Genomic DNA, 17,582 nt, shown 5'->3' with positions numbered 1-17,582 from the left:
GTAGCCTCCTAATTGGACTCATTACCTCAAGTCTTGCCGGCTCCATTCCTTTCTCCCTGTAGCTTCGAAAGTTCCTAAAGTATAATCTGCCCATATCACCACAACCCCCTCTTAACGGGCATCAGTAATTCCCCCTTACCAAACAGAAGTGCCATGGTTTGGTATTTAAAGCTCTTCACCATTTTCCCCCTTCCTCTCCTTCCAGTAAAGCACCACCTCCTTCCTACAGGACTTATTTCCCAATCTCTTCAGTGGCTGCCTTCCCCTTTACAATTCCCTTCTATCTACTTCCTCAGTACAGACTGATGTTGGGCTGTCCCCCCTCTTACATTCTAAATGGGGGTGGGAGGGAGAAGAAGAGTTGATTCTTAGTACGATCCCAGTAGATAGTAGGTACTTGAGAAGCTTGTTGAATTGAAATGAAAGGAGATTCTGCAGGGAAACATCCCCTTTCTGATGTTTGTCACTCTCAAAGTTCTGCTGGCCCATCTCCCCACTGCTTTCTGTGAGGGGAATATCTTCAGGCAGGTTCCTCCTTTTTCTGTCTTCTTGGAAACACAGAACAGCTCCTCCCACGTCGATTTGTTTAAAAACAACAACTTGCATGCATTATCTCATCCTTATCTTATCCTGACCTAAGGACATTGCCTCCCCCTCAATAGCAAATATATTGGGCTTATTCAGTCCATACCCCAAGGTGGGGACGGTGTGTGTGTTTGTGTAAAAAAAGCACACTCTGGACTCTCCAAACAGGCCTGAGACACCCATATCTCCCACAGTTTAGGGCCTCTGGCATGCAGCCAATAGTTATCACTCTTCCCTGCTCAGAAGTGTTTATTCCCACTCAGGCTTCATTCTCCAATTACTGCCAACTTCGGGGACTGACACAAGAGAACAGTCATCAATCACCCCCCTCCCCCCAACCCTTATCTCAGTCATGGCCAAAAACACCTACATCACTTATGTCTACCTTAGCATCACAGCCAGGCCCCAAAGGGGGCCATGGATATTTTTGGAGGCTGTATGTTCTTACTCTCTAATATAGGACTTAGCACTAGAAAAGGCCCTGAGAAATTATCTAGTAGAGTTTCCTTTTGAGAGAAAAGCCTGAAGCCCTAGGAGGTTTATCCTAATCAGACAGATATAGTGAAGAACTAGAACCCAAACCCAGATTACCTTATTCAATATATACCAATATACCAAATTCACTGCTCTTTCCTTTATATCTTGCTGCCTTCCTTTATGTCATCCCTTCCTCCAATAACCCAGATTCCTCAGCAAAGCAACATAAAGTCTGGGCAGAAAAGAGGGCTTAGCTATGAATGTTCTACTCCAGCCCAGCTCCCAGGCTCTTTGGAGATTACTTTGCAAAAGCTTTTCTCCTAATCCATGGCTCATTTCTTCTTTAATAATTTACTTTAATAATTACTCATATTTACATTAAATATTACATATAAACATGTAAACATTTATGATTTTAATTTTATTTTTTAAAAATTTAGCATTTAAATAGAACATTCACAGTCCTGAGAAGTATTATTATTATTTTTTTAATTTTTAAAGATTTTTATTTTCAAAACATATGCACGGATAATTTTTCAACATTGTGTTTCAGATTTTCCCCTCCTTCCCCTCACCCCCTTACTCTGGCAAGCAGGTATTATTTTCTCCACTTTTATAGATGAGGGGACTTGAGACAGACTTATTCAAGTGATTTGTCCAAGATCACACAGCTAGGAAATGTCTGTCAAGATTTTAATTCAGATTTTGCTAATTCCAAGACCAGGGCTTCTCCATTGCATTAAGCAGTTATCTCTGTTTATAAACCATAACAGTCTTATGATCTAGATATTTATTAGTACTATTCTTTTCATTTTGCAGATAAATTGAGACTAAAGATTTAAGTGACCCACCCTGGTCATTCACACAACTGATAAGTAACAGAACCATAGGCAGTGTCTCCTGGGTCCAAGGTCAGTGCCCATTCTCCACTCTGAGTCCTTGCTTCTACAAAGCAACTTTTTAGGAAGTTTTCTTGGAATGGGGCCACCCCTTTTCTGTGTCCTTTCAGTCCACATCTGAAGGATTGGTACCTATGTGCATATTGTTCGAATTGTCTGAGTAATGGGGTGTGGTAGATAATATCCTTGTTTTGGATATTGGGCATGCATTCAAATCCTGGTTCTGCCACATACTATCAGTGTGATTTGGGGCCAACACCTGAAGCTTTTGGAGCTTCAACAGTCCCAGATGATCCTGAAGGAACTTCTATCTTGGCTAAGCTATGATCCTCAAGGGTAGGGGCCACATGCTACTTCTTCATTTGTATTCCTCCCCCAGCACCTGTAATAGGGTAGAGTTCATCCATCAACTTTTGATGCAGGTAGGAAGATGAAACATCATAGGCTTGTTGAGTGGGAGGGGACTCCAAAAGACATTTAGACTAGCTGCTAGTTAATACAAGTCCCGTCTATGAAATCCCCCTACAACCAGCCTCTCCTTGAAACCCTCTGGGGTGATAAACAATACATACTCCAGTCTGTTTTTAGACAGCTCTGGTGGTTAGGATGTTTTTCCTTACATGGAGCTAAAATCTCTCTTAACTCCTGCTCATTGTTCCTTGTCCTGCCTCCTGGAGTGCTGAAAACACTCTCATGCCCCCATTCCCTGAAGGCTTTACATTTCCAGTCTTAGCATCTTCCTTTATTAAAATCAATTCTAATTCACCTCCTCCAGTGCTGAGTCCAATGCTCCCCATGTGTTTGCACACCTTCAGATATGTTCTGGCTTGTCAACGAATTTCCTAAAAGGTGGCACCTAGGAACGAACACAATATTTTTGACATGTTCAGAATAGGGCAAAGCATAATTGGACAATCACCCCATTTTAGACATTAAGTCTCAAGGGAAAGCTACAGTGGATAGAGTACCCAAGGTGGTGTCAGAGAGGTCCTCTTTCTGAGTTCAAATCCAGCCTCAGACACTTACAAATTCTGTGATCTGGCTAAGTTATTTAACCCTGTTTACCTCAGTTTCCTATAAAATGAGCGAGAGAAGGAAATAACAAAGCACTCCCGGATCTTTGTCAAAAAAATAACAACCTTCAAATGAGGTCATGAAGAGTTGGATACAACCAAAAAACAACTAAACAAAAGTCTCATTTATTGTAGCCTCAGATCACATCGCTCATGGCACACTGTTGATTCATTGAATCTATTTTTTCCCTAAATTTCCTTTCTAGCCATGTTTATTCCTTTCTCTATTTGTTTAATTTGTTTTTTTTTTTTTTTTCTTATTGGAAATAAAATCATTTTATATTTTATGTGATATAAAATGAGATATTTAAAAGTTACTTAGCATACCACTGTTAGAACATAGTGGGTGCTTAATAAATACTCATTTCCTTCTTACTTTTAGAACTTTTCATTTATCTCACATAAAATTGGGATTCCAGCTGTGTCCCAATATATTAGCTCTCATTCAGTCAACAAATTTGAATGAGATAATATTTGAAAGGTGCTTAGCATAGAGGTACTGGATGTCCCAATGCATTAACTCTCATTTAGTTAACAAATTTGAAAAATGTACTATCTATGCTTTTGTACAAATAAGGAACTGAAGAAACAGTTGAACAGAAATCACAGCCAAGGACAAAGTCCTGTAACATTGCACTAGAAACAAAGTTCCTTAATTTCACTGGATTAAAGATTTGGAGCTGGCAGGGATTTTAGAGTCCAATTGTCCCATTTTATAGATAAAAAAAACCTGAAGCTGAGGGAAGTTAGATAGCTTGTCTAAAGCTGATTAGAAAAGATAGCAGAATCAGAGTTTGAATCCAGATCTAGATTCAAATCCAGCATCCTTTCCACTGAATTATGCTGTCTCCCTCTAAGGAAATTTACAGCCTAGAAAGGGAGATGACTCATAAACCATTATCACATAAAAAGAGAATATGATCCATCCATTATAGTTGTAAAAACTGAGGTGTAAATTTATAGGAGAGAGAGATCAGTTCTGACTGGGAGAATATTTTTAATTACGGATCAAATGGAAACCATCAGAGCAGCTCTGGATTTATAGCTAGAGAACATGGTTCTCAAACCTCACTTGGAGACTTATTAGTGATGGGGCCTCAGATAATTCATTCTGCCACTCATAAAGTATGTTTTCCCCTCTCATAAAGTATAGGGATTAAATTAGGCTATGTGACACTAGTGGGTTGGCTCTGTAATCAGGGTTCAGATCCTGCCATTTTGATTTTGGGTAAGGCAACTATCTCCATTGGATCTAAGCATCAGACAATAATAGACTGCAAAGCAAAAGTGACTCCACAGGTTTTCCACTTTAATCCTCTCATTTTATGGAGAAGGAAATAGACCCAGAGAGATTGCCTAACTTGCACAAGGTCCTTAAAAGGAGAACAAAGTGGTAGAGGTATAGAATTTGAATTCCTATCATCTGATTCCACAGTCAGGTTTTCTTTTCACTGGATCCACTGGACCAGATGATCTTTAAACTCTTATCTATAATAATATGACTGGCCATGTCCAAAGGAGCAAGAAAAACCCTGAATTCTTGTTTCCCCTTGGGCAGCTTGCAGAAAAGATCCCACGCCCCTGACTCCAGTGACCAGTTCTAAAATAGTTCCTCTCTCCCCTGCCCACTTCCTCACCCAGCCTCCTATCAGAGCCAGGCCTGGGAGGAGGTGAGGTTTTAGCTGGTAAATGTGGGGAAAATCCCTCCTCTTAGGCAATGGGATGATGGGGTTTGTTGCTAACCACACAAGTAAACCATCTTCCTCTTCCTTTCTGTTTAAAGTTATTGATGAGCTGAAGCATGGACACCGCCCAGCTGTTTCCTGTCTCTTTCTGAGCTGACACTGTACAGTTCTCAACAGATGTAGCTTGTTTCTTGTTGCTATGAGAAGAGGGAGACTATGAAATGGGGAACTTCACTCCCCCCTTGCTCAGGGTCTCTCATCCTCTAAACAAAAAAGTGTTCACAGCTGTTTAAGAGGCCTGAAGGATTCTGGGAGAGTCATCTAGTCTCCAGAATAAGTATTGTTTTATTCTCAAGCCTCTCAAGCTGAAACTGGACAAGAAAAGGTGAATCCCCAGACAAAGGACAGAGACAAAATAGCCTCTGACTCCTTATCTCTGGCCTTCCCTTTATAGATCGTGACATTCAGAAAGTAAATTAAATTGGAAGAGACTTCAAGAGGGTTTTCTCATTCATCTCTCTGCCTTCATTTAAGTCTCCCTCTAGCTTGGAGAAGCTGATACGTTTATGTAGCAGAATATAGTTTATAAAGTATCTAGGCCGCCTCACTGATGTTCTACCCTGAGGGGTTCCTGTACCTCTCTCTGTCTAAGTGAAACCCAACATGCTGAAACATCCAATCCCAACTCTTGGGTCTCTTGTAAACTAGTATCATTCACAATCCTTTCTTGAAGGGCATTTCAAGAAAGAAGATTCTGGCTCTAAATTCCAGTGGGATTGACTGGGTTCAATCCCAGGAGAGTTTGACCATAAAGGAATGAAATCCTTTTTTAAAAATGAATTTTTAAAATTATTTTTAATATAATTGAGGAAAAAATAAAATAGAAAAAAAAAGATGGGATCAGCTTTGCTTTTTCCTCCTCACTATTGCTCACATTATGTACTTACCTCCAGAGTTTTAAGGAAAACCTCTTTAATTTTAGATCTGGCACATGTAAAGGCTCTCACTTAAAAGTGATTAATGAGGTTTCTGAGGTTTCTTCTGGAAAAGGCACTCAGTATACAATGATGATGTCAGGAACAGTGCAGCTATTTATTCTATCACAAAAAAGAATACTTAAAACACAAAAGATTCATAAGACGTCAGTAACAAATACAGAAAACAGAAAACAACAGTCTATCACCCTCACTATAATCTCCTTGAAAGATTTTATGAAACTGCTAACCTGTGCTGTCTGTATCATCCTCAGTAACGTGAAAAGATTTAAGATTTGCAAAACAGTTTAAAGCCATTATCTTTTTTTATCCTCATAACAACTCAGGGAATTAGGTGATATTATTATGACCATTTTACAGATGAAGACACTGAGGCAGCCAGAGATTGAGTTAAAAGATTAATACAGCCTGAGGATGGCTTTGAACTCAAGTTTTCCTGAAGTATCAATCTATCAATTGAGGTACGCAGTTGCCTTCTAAATCCCCAGCAAAGAAATGTATTCATCCTGAGTAAGAGAGCTCAGAAAAGATCAGAAATAATTGTTCTTCATTATTTTTATTGCTGTTTATTCTTTGTTTTCAAAAAAGACCAATGACATCACAGGATGATGTTTTGACTCGTGGGTGAATTAGATTTTACTAAGGCACTCTTCCTGCTTCATTAAAATCCAGTGACATGACAAAAGTCAAGACCAGTGGCAATGGCCTAGGAAGCAGTAGATGGCTGACCAAGCTCTAAATTCCCCTCCATGCTCCTTTAGCTACCTTCATGGCTACTGGAAAAATCATTCTTATCTGCTCATTCTGCCTTAGCGGAAATCTTCACATGCTTGGAATAGACAATATGGCCTATTGAGGAAAGAGTTTTCTCCATAAATATCTGCTCCCCTTGGTGCTTAGTAGACAATTGTCTTCAGTGAAACAAGGCTAATGGAAGTCATGGACCAGCCCCAAGTTACTGGTTTCTCATATTCTTTCAGGGTATTGAGCATGTGTCCCACTCAAAGGGGCCAGGGCACATAGGTGGGCCCACGGGAAGTCTTCCAATCCAATCCTACTGTATCAACAAAGATCATATATGCATTTCCAGGTAGGGATGGGATTAGAGGGTCAGTAGGATAAAATCGAAATGTCAGGACTGGAAAGAACCATGTAGCTCATTGAATACAACTCCTTTATTTTACAGAGATGAAATGTGAAAGGGAAGCAAATTGAACTTTGACTTGAGAGAAGCCAGATACAGCATTCATTGGTATCATTTATTTGCCCACTCATTTTTTGGAAGTCCACCACTTTATCCTATTTTGTGGTCCATGAACAAAGAAGCAGCCATCATAGTTTCTTGCATAGGATAAAAGTAATAGAAGTCATGTTTGATAAGATTAAAGAGGCACTGGTATGAAGGATTGGATCAAAAAGGGGAAATGACTGCTAGGAGACAGTTCTGGCATAGGGTAGTGCATTTACTACTGGTAAGAAAATCTGAGTTTGAATGCTCTCAGTCTGTTGGAAATTTGAACAAGTCACTTTCCTTCTCCAGGTGTCAGTTTTCTCATCTATGAAATGGAAACGTTGAACTGCAGGATCACATCCAGCTTTAAAGATTATGGCCTGCTGCCATTTTAAGGAGAGCTGTATCTAAAGTACTGGCACTATTAGTCCTTTCCATTCATTTTTAATGGCCCAGCTGGTGCCAATTTACTCTCCAGCTTCTTTCCCTCCCCCTATTCTCACCCTGGGACATTCTAGGGAATTTCTCTGCAACGCCGTTCTCCCTATTCTTGCTTTGTTAATGTTTAATGAGCCCAAATTCTTATCTACAGCACCTAAACAGATTAGATTACTCGAGCTCAGGGGCAGCTGGACATGGGAGGCAGCAGATGGCAGCCCCACTGGAGATAACTGTACCTCCATCCACCTGCACTCGCCAGTCCTCCACCGCCAAGGAGAGGCTTCCAAGTTGTAAGGGGGCCAGGTCTAGAGGCTTTAGGGGGAGCTAGGGAAGAGCAGTAGAAAGGAGAGGAGGAGCTAAGAGAAGGATCTGAATGTGGAAGAAAAATTGCCAGGTATTTTCTCTTACCTGTCTGCCTCCCACAAAACACACTCCATACTAAGGTAGAAACTGAAGTCGCCAAGATCTCTTATAAGGCAGAAACCTGCCTCCATCTTCCTCCACTCTTTCCCCAAAAACCTATAAGCAGATTTGTGTAGTTGGGTCTTTGCCTACCTGGAAAACCTAACCTTGTGTTTGCCATACTTTTCTGTGGTGAGTAGGACTGTGTTCCCCCAAACTATTTTCTAGTCCTAAAATTTTATCTCTGCTCAGTGCATTTGTGTTGGCTTTACCCCACACCTTTTACCCCTTCTTTCATTCCTAGACAGCCCTTACCCCAAGATTTATCTATTTATTTATTAGAATTATTCACTCATTCATTCATTCATTCATACATCCACTTATTTATCCATCCATCCATCCATCCATCCATCCATCCATCTATCTACCTATCTATCTATTATTTTTTTTTTGGACTAAGTGAAAGAGGAGATTTTTTTGCCTCAGTTGCTTCCTAGCTTTAAATCACTGAAATTGCTTCAGTCAAACTGAAACCTGTTAAACACCATAGCTTAAAAAGGCCAGGGTCTCCCACTGCATTCAGGGCCATCTCCAGGTGTCCTGATCTGTATCTTGCTCCTAGACCAAGATGGCTCTGGAGGGAAAAGTGAGGCAGGTGACCCTCACTTAAATCCAAATTACATGTCATGGCATTACCTCCCTGATGCCATGAATGAAGGTTAAATACTAACCAAAATCAGGGACCCTTATTCTCCCTCTGTTTTGTAGCATAATCTCTGAGTACCATATGCTCAGTCTCAAGGCAGTTAGGAGGCACAGTGGATAGAGGGCTCCCATTAGGCAGACCTGAATTCAAATCTAACTTCAGACATAGCTGAACAAGTTAAATGACCTCTCCTTGGTTCCTTTTGTAAAATAAGGATCGTAATATCACCAATCTCCCAGGATTGTTGTGAGAATCATATGATATATTTATTAATGGCTTAGCAGCGTGGCCCTTGATGGGAGCTTAACTCTCTCTTTAATGAGGTCCCAGAAAATTCAACACCCAGGGGAGGAAAGGCAGAGGAAGGATATCCCTGATCCCGCTGCCTCACTTCAGTGGAGCCACGGTCTCTCTCAGAACACTGGGCATCTGCTGATTTTCATGGAGGAAAAATACCATATTGTTATGCATATGGAGGGATCTTTATTTCTGAGGCCATTTGAGTGGTTCTGTGACACCGGTCTTCCCGGGGGTCACATGTGCCAGCCTTTCTGCATAGCCTTGACAACAGACTCTTTTTTTTCTTCCATGAGCCCGGAGCCTGGAGTCTCCTTAATAGGGGCGGGATAGTTTCGCACTTCCTCTGCATCCTAGTGAAATGCTTAGAGTAAAAGCCCAAGCTTTATTTGGGGAGTCAGACGTCACCGAATTAAATACCTCACTGGAGGACACTCAGATGCTATTTACAGAGCCTGCCTAATGTTCAAGGCTTCTTCGCTTGGGAGAGCAGATAGGGATGATTTATGCAATTGGGCTTTATCACACACACGTTTTCTTTCTCCAGGGACACTCAAACACAGTCATTCTGTAGTAACAATTAGTAATAATTAGCATTTCTCTAACCCTTCAAGGTTTATAAAGAGCTAGAGGGAAGGAGGGACAGAATTTAGAACTCATTAAAAAAAAAGACTAAAATTGTTTTTAAATGTATTGAAAAATAAAAGATTAAAAAACAAAGTTGTTTTTTTTAAAGGTTTGTAAAGGATTTTACATATATAATTTCTTTTCATCTTTCAACAACTCTGTGAATTAGTATCCTCATTTTATAGCTAAGAACCAGAGGCTTAGAGGGGGTTAAGTGACTTGCCAGGGTCACATAGCTAGCTACTGAAGCAAGATTCCCCACTCAAATCTTCCTTCCTCCAAGTCCAGGATTCAATCCACTACATCATTTAGTCTAATACGGTCTGCCTTTCAGAGTTGTGAGGTTCAAATGAGATAAGATTGATCAATGGATAGGTAGATATATGGATAGATGGATAGATAAATAGATAGGTGGATGAACAGAAAGATAGATGAATGGAATAGATAGATAGATACAGAGATACAAAGATGAATGGATGGGTATCCAGATGAATGGATGGACAGATAGATGGATAGAGATGTGATATAAATGGGTAGATAGACAGATGGACGAATGGACGGATGGACAGACAGACATAGAAAGATGGAGGATGGATAGATAGAAAACCTCTTTTGTAGAGTTTAAAATAATACATAAATCTTAGCTGTTATTATCTCATTCTTCTCATTTTTCATATGGAGTTCAAATGGAAATGTCCCTAACACAAAATTGCTAATATTATTGTTGCTCTTCTCTGTATCATCGACTCTTGCTTCACTTTCAAGATTTTTTGCTAAAGGACCCCACAAAGTCAAGAGAAGCCACAGTGACTCTCCAGCCCCATATAAATCAGAAAATTTCACTTCATCTTCAATACTTCTTAAGATCCCTGATTTCCTTGATGCAGATGCTTCCTTCACCAAATGTTAAGGCATAGCCCCTCTGAATCTTGGGTCTCATGAATTATTGTGGCCAAAAATTTATTATCTAATGGCCAACTTTCAGGGGAAGAGATTATCCAAACTTAACTCAGTTGGTTCTTGAAGAGTATATGATTCATTACCTGGATCTTTGACATTTTTTTTCAATTTTTTGAGCATCTTCCACAGTTTTCAAGAAGTTAGGATTAACTTCCCTATCACAGAATGAGATGGGTAAAAAACTAAATTGTAAACATACCCTCTCATTTGTATGACATTTTGCCTAGAATCGTCTAAGTGCAACATATGGTGAAGATTTCTAGATCTCTTGATGTTGACCTTGGGCATATACCACCACCAACCATGTGTCCATTAACCATCTGTTAATAAATCAACAAGCATTTGTTAAGAACCTATAATGCTGTAGTATGACAGTCTCAGGAAGATGAGTTCAAATCTAGCCTCAGACACTTATTAGCTATGTGAACCTGGAAGCATCACTTCACCTATTTGCCTCAGTTTCCTCATCTATAAACGATCTAGAGAAGTAAATTGCAAATCATTCTAGTATCTTTGCCAAGAAAACTGTAAATGAGATCATGAAGAGCCAGATGTGTCTAAGATGATTGAACAAGAACAAAAAATGGGGAAGCTAAGAAAAAGTGCATTCTAGACATGATGATCAGAAATGCAGAGCAAAGCAAAGGGAGATGGAGCATTGTGTATGTGTGGAAGAGGGCAAAAAAGTCCAATGAACTGGAAGGGATTTAAGTAATCTATCATGGATAGCTTGGATCTAGGTTATGAAGTCAAATTAACAAATATCTATTAAATGGCTATTATGGATCAAGCTAAAAATGTATTACGCACCTATTATCAGGCCAAGTACCTATTATGTGCCGGACACCATGCTAAGGGCTGGCAATAAAATGAATGTTTAAAAAAACACCATCATCCCAGCTGGAAGGTATACTGAGTTAGACCTTAGGTCTTCAATTTGTTTCAGTTCAACAAATAGTCAACAAGTGCCTACTGTGTGCTAGAGAAGGACATGAAAAAACAACCCAGTAGACATTTTTAGCATGCCATGGTCCATAAAGAGTGACTGAATGATTGAATAATAGTAACAACAACTTCTGTGGCAGGAATTGTGCTAATGACCAATAAAACAGCTCCTGGTGTAAGGGAGCATCCATTCTACTAAAAGAGAAGAAGCACGGAGAGAAGAGGAGAGGAGATAAGGGCTGAGTAGAGAGAGTGGACATGGGTGCCCGGTCAGGGTAGGTGGGGAGGATGGGTACCAAGGTTGGGTGCCAAGAATGGAGCAAAGCTTACAGACCCAGGGAACTTTCTTAACTCTAGAGAAAACTGAAGAAATAACATGATAAAATGGAACTGCGTTCAAATTCCAATGACTCTGAGGGCATTCAACTAGAAGATCATTAGGGGATCTTAAGTTCTAAATCTACAAACCGGTGTCAAAATGAGGGGAAGGAGTAAGGAATGTAGGTAGGAACTTCAAGAGGAAAACACCGGCAGCAGGGAATGAAGGAGGAAGACAGGATACAGTGAAGAGTCCACGTGTTGTGGCTGGAACATAGATTATGGGACAGGATATAGTAAGGGTAAGGCAGAAAAAGAAGGTTAACACTAGACTATGAAGGGTTTCAAATGTCAGGATGAAGCATTTATATTTTATTTATTTAGCAATGGAGAACTACTAAAAGTTGTAAGGGCACTAAGGGGCGCATTGTCCATGAGTAGCATGGTGTGCTACTTATAGGTACCAAGAGAGCAGCTCCAGTGCTGGGGTACAAAATTATGACTCTCTGCTTGTAGTTTCTCTTATTTACTAGAAACTTACACTTACCAAGAGGTTTGCTGCCCTTCTTTGTGGGGCTTCCACGTGGGATTAGCATCCATTCCTCCTCCCTAACTGACTAAGCCTGCGTTGGAGCAGGGTGCATCTCCCGGCCATTCCTCTAAAGGGATCAACATCTCTTACTGATTCTACCCACACTCTCATTAATCACGCCACGCAATGGTTGGGAGTCTGCCAGATTTTTTGTTTATAATCAGACACAAGACTTACATGGCAATGGGAGGATGGGGGATGAAACCGCATCCGAAGATAAATAATATAAGGGAACACTGGGACCCTTTGGCTGCGGTTAGGGGTCAGACCTCTGTCTTTCCAGTCTCTTCCTCCTCTAATTTAGAAACAGGATGGGGTTGGTAGGGAGTATCCCAGCAGATCTAAGATCTAAGATCCTCAGTCCTGGAGGAGTGAGGGAGGAGAAGTCAGACACAATGCAACCTTGTGCAGCATGATATGAGATGAGTGAGCTCCCCACTGTCAGCTTTTTATCCCCAGAAATCCTCAGGCACTTACTATGTCCCAAGCAGACTACTAAGCACTGGGAATATAAAGAAAGGCAAAAATCTCATCTCTGTCCTCAGGGTGTTCACCTTCTAATGGAAGAGACCATATGCAAATAACAAGGGATAATATGAGATACATACAGGATAAATGGAACGCAATCTCACAAGGAAGGGGTTACACATTGAGGGAGACCAGGGAAGGTTTCTTGAAGAAAAGATTTTAGCTGGGACCTGAGAAGGGGTAGGAAAGCCAGGAGTCTTTAACGCCAACTTCAAAGAAAGATGATCAAACTGGTGAATTTTGAGATAATATCTCAGTGGTCATAGAATATGATCTGTGCAGTCAATACCACCATCACAGATATAACGGAGGATTAGAAATAACCCTGAATTTTTACGGCCAAAAAAAAAAAAAAAAAAGGGATACAATCAATGTTGGAGACATGATAGATAAGAAGGGGCACCATTACGTTATTTATGGAGCTGTAAATTAGGACAACCATCCTGGAAAAGGAATATGGAATTTTGCAAATAATTCAGCTTCTTCTAGTTCTGTTGTGTCTTACTCTTCATGACTCCATTTGGGGTTTTCTTAGCAAAGAGACTGAGTGGTTTGCCATTTCCTTCTTCAGCTCATTTTACAGAAGAAGAAACCGAGGCAAAGAGGGTTAAATGACTTGCCCAAAGTCACACAGCCAGTAAATGTCTGAGGCTAAATTTGAACTCAGCAAGATGAGTCTCCCTGACTCCAGGCCTGGTTCTCTCTCCACTTCACCAGTTTGTCCTCATGGTTTATTTTCCCAACACCATTAAAAGCTCCTTTAGGTCAAGGACTTTATTGCTTATCAACTTTGTATTCCTGAGGACTAGTCTCAAAGTTGAAAAGATCTGGATTCAAATTTTGCTTCTGATCCATACATCATTCTGAGAAAATTGCTTTAGCTGCTCCATGTACCAGGCAACTCTCCAAAGTTCAAAATTATAGAGTAGTGTTGACCTATGTCGGTAGAGAAAGGCTTGAAAGCTTCTTATACAGATTCTGTTAAAAAAAAAAAAAAATACAAGGCAACTCTGCAACACAGAGCACATAGGCGTCTCCTATATTGAATTGTGTTTGTCAAATTGAATTCTGACTTCCAGGCTGTACTCTCTGCTGCTTTCTATATTTGGAGGTAGGAAGGCTGGTCTTTTGCTTCCAAGTCCCATATTTTTCAGAAACTGGTTGAACGGGGCTGAGATCTTCCAGTAAACAAATCTCATGAAACCAGGCCACTGGGTAGGTTTCTCAGGGTAGGGCTTCTTGGGGTTGTGATTCTGGAAACTGGGGAAATACCCTGTGACAATTTGGGGTTGCATGTATGTAGAAGGCGTGGTCAGGACTGGGGACAAGAAGATGGAGTAGTTTCTCCTGAGCCTGGAAGGCAAGTGGGCAAATGTACAAGTTTGCAGTGCAGAAATGCCCGGCCAGTGGAGTGTCCTTCACCATAACGTAGCCCCTCACAATTGTATATCTTCCATGACACCTCCCAGAGCCCCTTGTACCTCACTCCACCTTATCCTGCACTCCAGCCTTCACTGACTTCCTGGTACATCCACCCAAGCAGCCAAATCTGATTACAATATACCACAGGCAAAGTTCTAGCTACAGATCAGTGTGTGGAAGAGAAAGATTGCTGGAGTTGGAGTCAAGAATCCTAACTCAGGATCCTAACCCTGCCTCTTACACTTACTAGCAACATGACTTTACGTAAGTTATTTAACCATCCACTGGGTGGATTTCTTAAGGTAAAGCTGGAAACTGAGGAAATTCCCTATGATACCCTAGACATAAGTATAGGGGAGGAGATTCTGCATCTTAAATGCATCACCTCTCTATCAGGTGAGAGCTTATGTGCTTTCTCATTGGCTCTCTGAATTGGGGTCTATGTAAATTTGATAAAACATAAAATGTATTATAAAATAATCATTTATTTACAAATTATGAAAAATATTTGTTTTATTTATTATTATTTTTAAGAAAAATTTATAAAATAGAAAATTACATATTCACAAATAATTTTATAAAATAGGAAATTGTATATTTATAAAATATTTTAAAAAACAAAACGATATATTCACAAATAATTTTATAAAATAGAAAAATATTTTAAAATAATTTCATTAAACACAGATAATATAGTAATAAAATAAAATATATTCATAAAATTTTACAAATGTACAAAATATTAAACTTCTATATACAAATTAAAACATAAATTCTATGAGATTGCATTGTAAAGTGCTTTGCACATGTTAAATGCTATCTAAATACTAGTTATTAGTATTGTTCATGTGATTTTTATTATTTTTGTCATTAATATGTATTTTGTTATTAAGATAGTTTATTGTGTTTAGAGTTTTCTTGATATTGAGCTATCCTTGTATCCCTAGGATAAATCCAATTTGGGCATAAACATTTATAAATGATATATTTCTATAGTTTTTTGGGGCTACTATTTTAATATTTTTTCATATCCATAAGTGATATTATAGTATTCTTGTTTTTCTTTTCTTCTGTTCTTTCTTCCTGACCGGTTTAAATATGAAGACCACAATTGTTTCATAGGAAGCATTTTAAAATGTTTTTTCCTGTTATGTTGGGAACAATTTGTCTCCCAAGAATAGTATATTTTCTATCACAACACAAAAAAGTATAGGCTTAGTCCTACTTCTGAAACAATTAAAATCAGCTGGTGAGGGGCCAGTAATGCCTTTGTCCTATAGGGAATATGGTAGATTGTTCCTTGATAGCAGGGCTTTAACCTCTATTTCCCAGGAGCTCTAAGTGACCCAGACCTTATCTGATGACTTTTACTAAAAGATGGATTTTAGCAAAGGTTTCATGATGAGGAGGACAAGGAAAGGATGACTTCTGTGAGAGGAAGGGTACTGGCTGCTTGACCATTCGCTATTGGACCTATTGGATTCCTCACTCTCAATAGGACCCATTGCCATTGCCCAAGTACTAACCCCATTTTCTCTGGAGGAAAAATCAAGCCGGGAATCCCCGGCTGAAGCACTGAGGCTGAGCAGGGCTAGGGAGAGGGAAAGTCCCAGAAGTGAGTGGGGTGGTTTGGGGCTGTGCCAGCTGAATCAATAGCAAGTGACTCAAGGCAGGCAGCAGACTTGGAGTTGCATCATTCTAGCTTCTGTTGCCCTTTTCTTTAGGGTGATTTTTGTCAATCATCTTTACAACCAAAGCTCTGCCATTTTGCCTCGTGGAGAGTGAAAAACTGAGATTCAGTAAGATTAAAGGCCTTGTCCAAAATTACACAGTACCACAGGGCAGAACCACAGAGGCCAGATCTCCTGGTTCCTTTGTCCTAAAATCTAGCCTTCCTGGGAGGACAGAGCAGAGAGAGGAGCAACAAGGAACAAATCTCACTTTCCACTTGTATACATACATAAAATGACTTGGATGGAAACCAACCAGAGGACTGAACATAGAGCCCAGCATTTAGTAACAAACAGGGAAGAGATGCTCTCAATTTTCCTCTCCTTCCCTTTTTCCTTCTCACGTCTTGTCCTCTTCTTTCTCCTCCTTATTCCTCTTCTTTACTCTCCTCCTCCTCCTCCCTACTCTCCTTTTTACTCCTCCTCTTCCTTATCCCATTTCTTCCTCTTCCTTCTCCTTCTCCTTCCTTTTTCTCCTCCTCCTTCTCTTTCTCCTCTTCCTCCTCCTCCTTTTCCCTCTCCTCCTCTTCCTTCTCCTCATGCTTCTCCTCTTCCCAGTAAGATGAGCTGAAAATGCTGATTAAGTTACCACTAATTTGAGGGAGTTGACCCTAATCTTTTTTGTTTTAGTATATTTCAGATATAATCTGAAATACAGATCTCACAGCAGAGAAGCAGGCCCAAACTTTTTGGCCTCAGGATTTCTTTACTTTTTTTTTTTTTTTGTTCTCAATAGTATTTAATTTTTCCAAATACATAGAAAGAGTGTTCTCAACATTTAATTTTGTAAGATTTTATGTTCCAAATCTTTTCTCCCTTAGTTCCCCCCTCCCCAAGACAACAAGCAATCTGATAAAAGTTATACATGCACAATACTTTGAAACATATTTCCATATTTATTGCATGTTGTGCAAGAACAATCAGACCAAAAGGGAAAAATTATGAGAAAGAAAAAGCAAACAAATAAACAACAACAACAACAAAAGATGAAAATACTATGCTTCGATCCACATTCAGTTTGCATAGTTCTTTCTCTCTCTGGATGCATTTTTCATCCCAAGTCCAAATTGTCTTGTATCACTGTATGCTGAGAAGAACTAAATCTATCATAGGTGATCATCACATTTTACTGTGTACAATGTTCTCCTGGTTCTGCTCACTTAACTCATCCTCAGTTCATGTAAGTCTTTCCAGGCTTTTCTGAACTCAGACTGTTTATCATTTCTTTTAACACAATAGTATTCCATTACATTCATATACCACAATACCGCCATTCCCCAACTGATGGGACTCTACACTTTTTCTAATTCCTCCCCATTTTAAAAATTGTGCATCTGGGTCCCTTTCCCTCCTTTATGGTCTCTTTGGGCGACAGACCCAGTTGAGACACTGCTGGATCAAAGAGAATGCAGTTTTATAGCCTTTTGGGCATTGTTCCAAATTGTCTCTCTGCAGAATGGTTGGATCATTTCATAACTCTACCAACAATGCATTAATATCTCTTCCAATATTTTTTATTATATTTTTCTGTCATATTAGTCAAATTGATAGATGTGAAGTACTTCAGAGTTGCCTAAATTTACATTTCTCTAATCAACAGTGATATTACATAAATAGCATTTTTGTATAGCTATAAATGACATCTGAAAATGGTGTGCTCAACTTCTTT

At 39.6% G+C, this 17,582-nt stretch overlaps 1 long non-coding RNA gene across 1 annotated transcript in view; it reads right to left on the bottom strand.

The window, feature by feature from the left end:
• Positions 1-1,626: 1,626 nt before the first annotated feature.
• The window catches only part of LOC141565597 (uncharacterized), a 61,824-nt gene continuing 45,868 nt past the window's right edge, over positions 1,627-17,582 (bottom strand). Inside the window, exons 3-4 of the long non-coding RNA XR_012489064.1 lie at positions 2,728-2,817; positions 1,627-2,343 (exon numbers count right to left, since the gene is read on the bottom strand). This is a non-coding gene — a long non-coding RNA (uncharacterized LOC141565597). The remainder of the gene's footprint in view (positions 2,344-2,727; positions 2,818-17,582) is intronic.

Source organism: Sminthopsis crassicaudata, chromosome 4 (assembly GCF_048593235.1).
Source record: "Sminthopsis crassicaudata isolate SCR6 chromosome 4, ASM4859323v1, whole genome shotgun sequence".
In the NCBI taxonomy this organism is placed as follows: domain Eukaryota; kingdom Metazoa; phylum Chordata; class Mammalia; order Dasyuromorphia; family Dasyuridae; genus Sminthopsis; species Sminthopsis crassicaudata.
The sequence above is the reverse complement of the archived record's forward strand: the minus strand, read 5'-3'. Positions and strand labels throughout refer to the sequence as shown.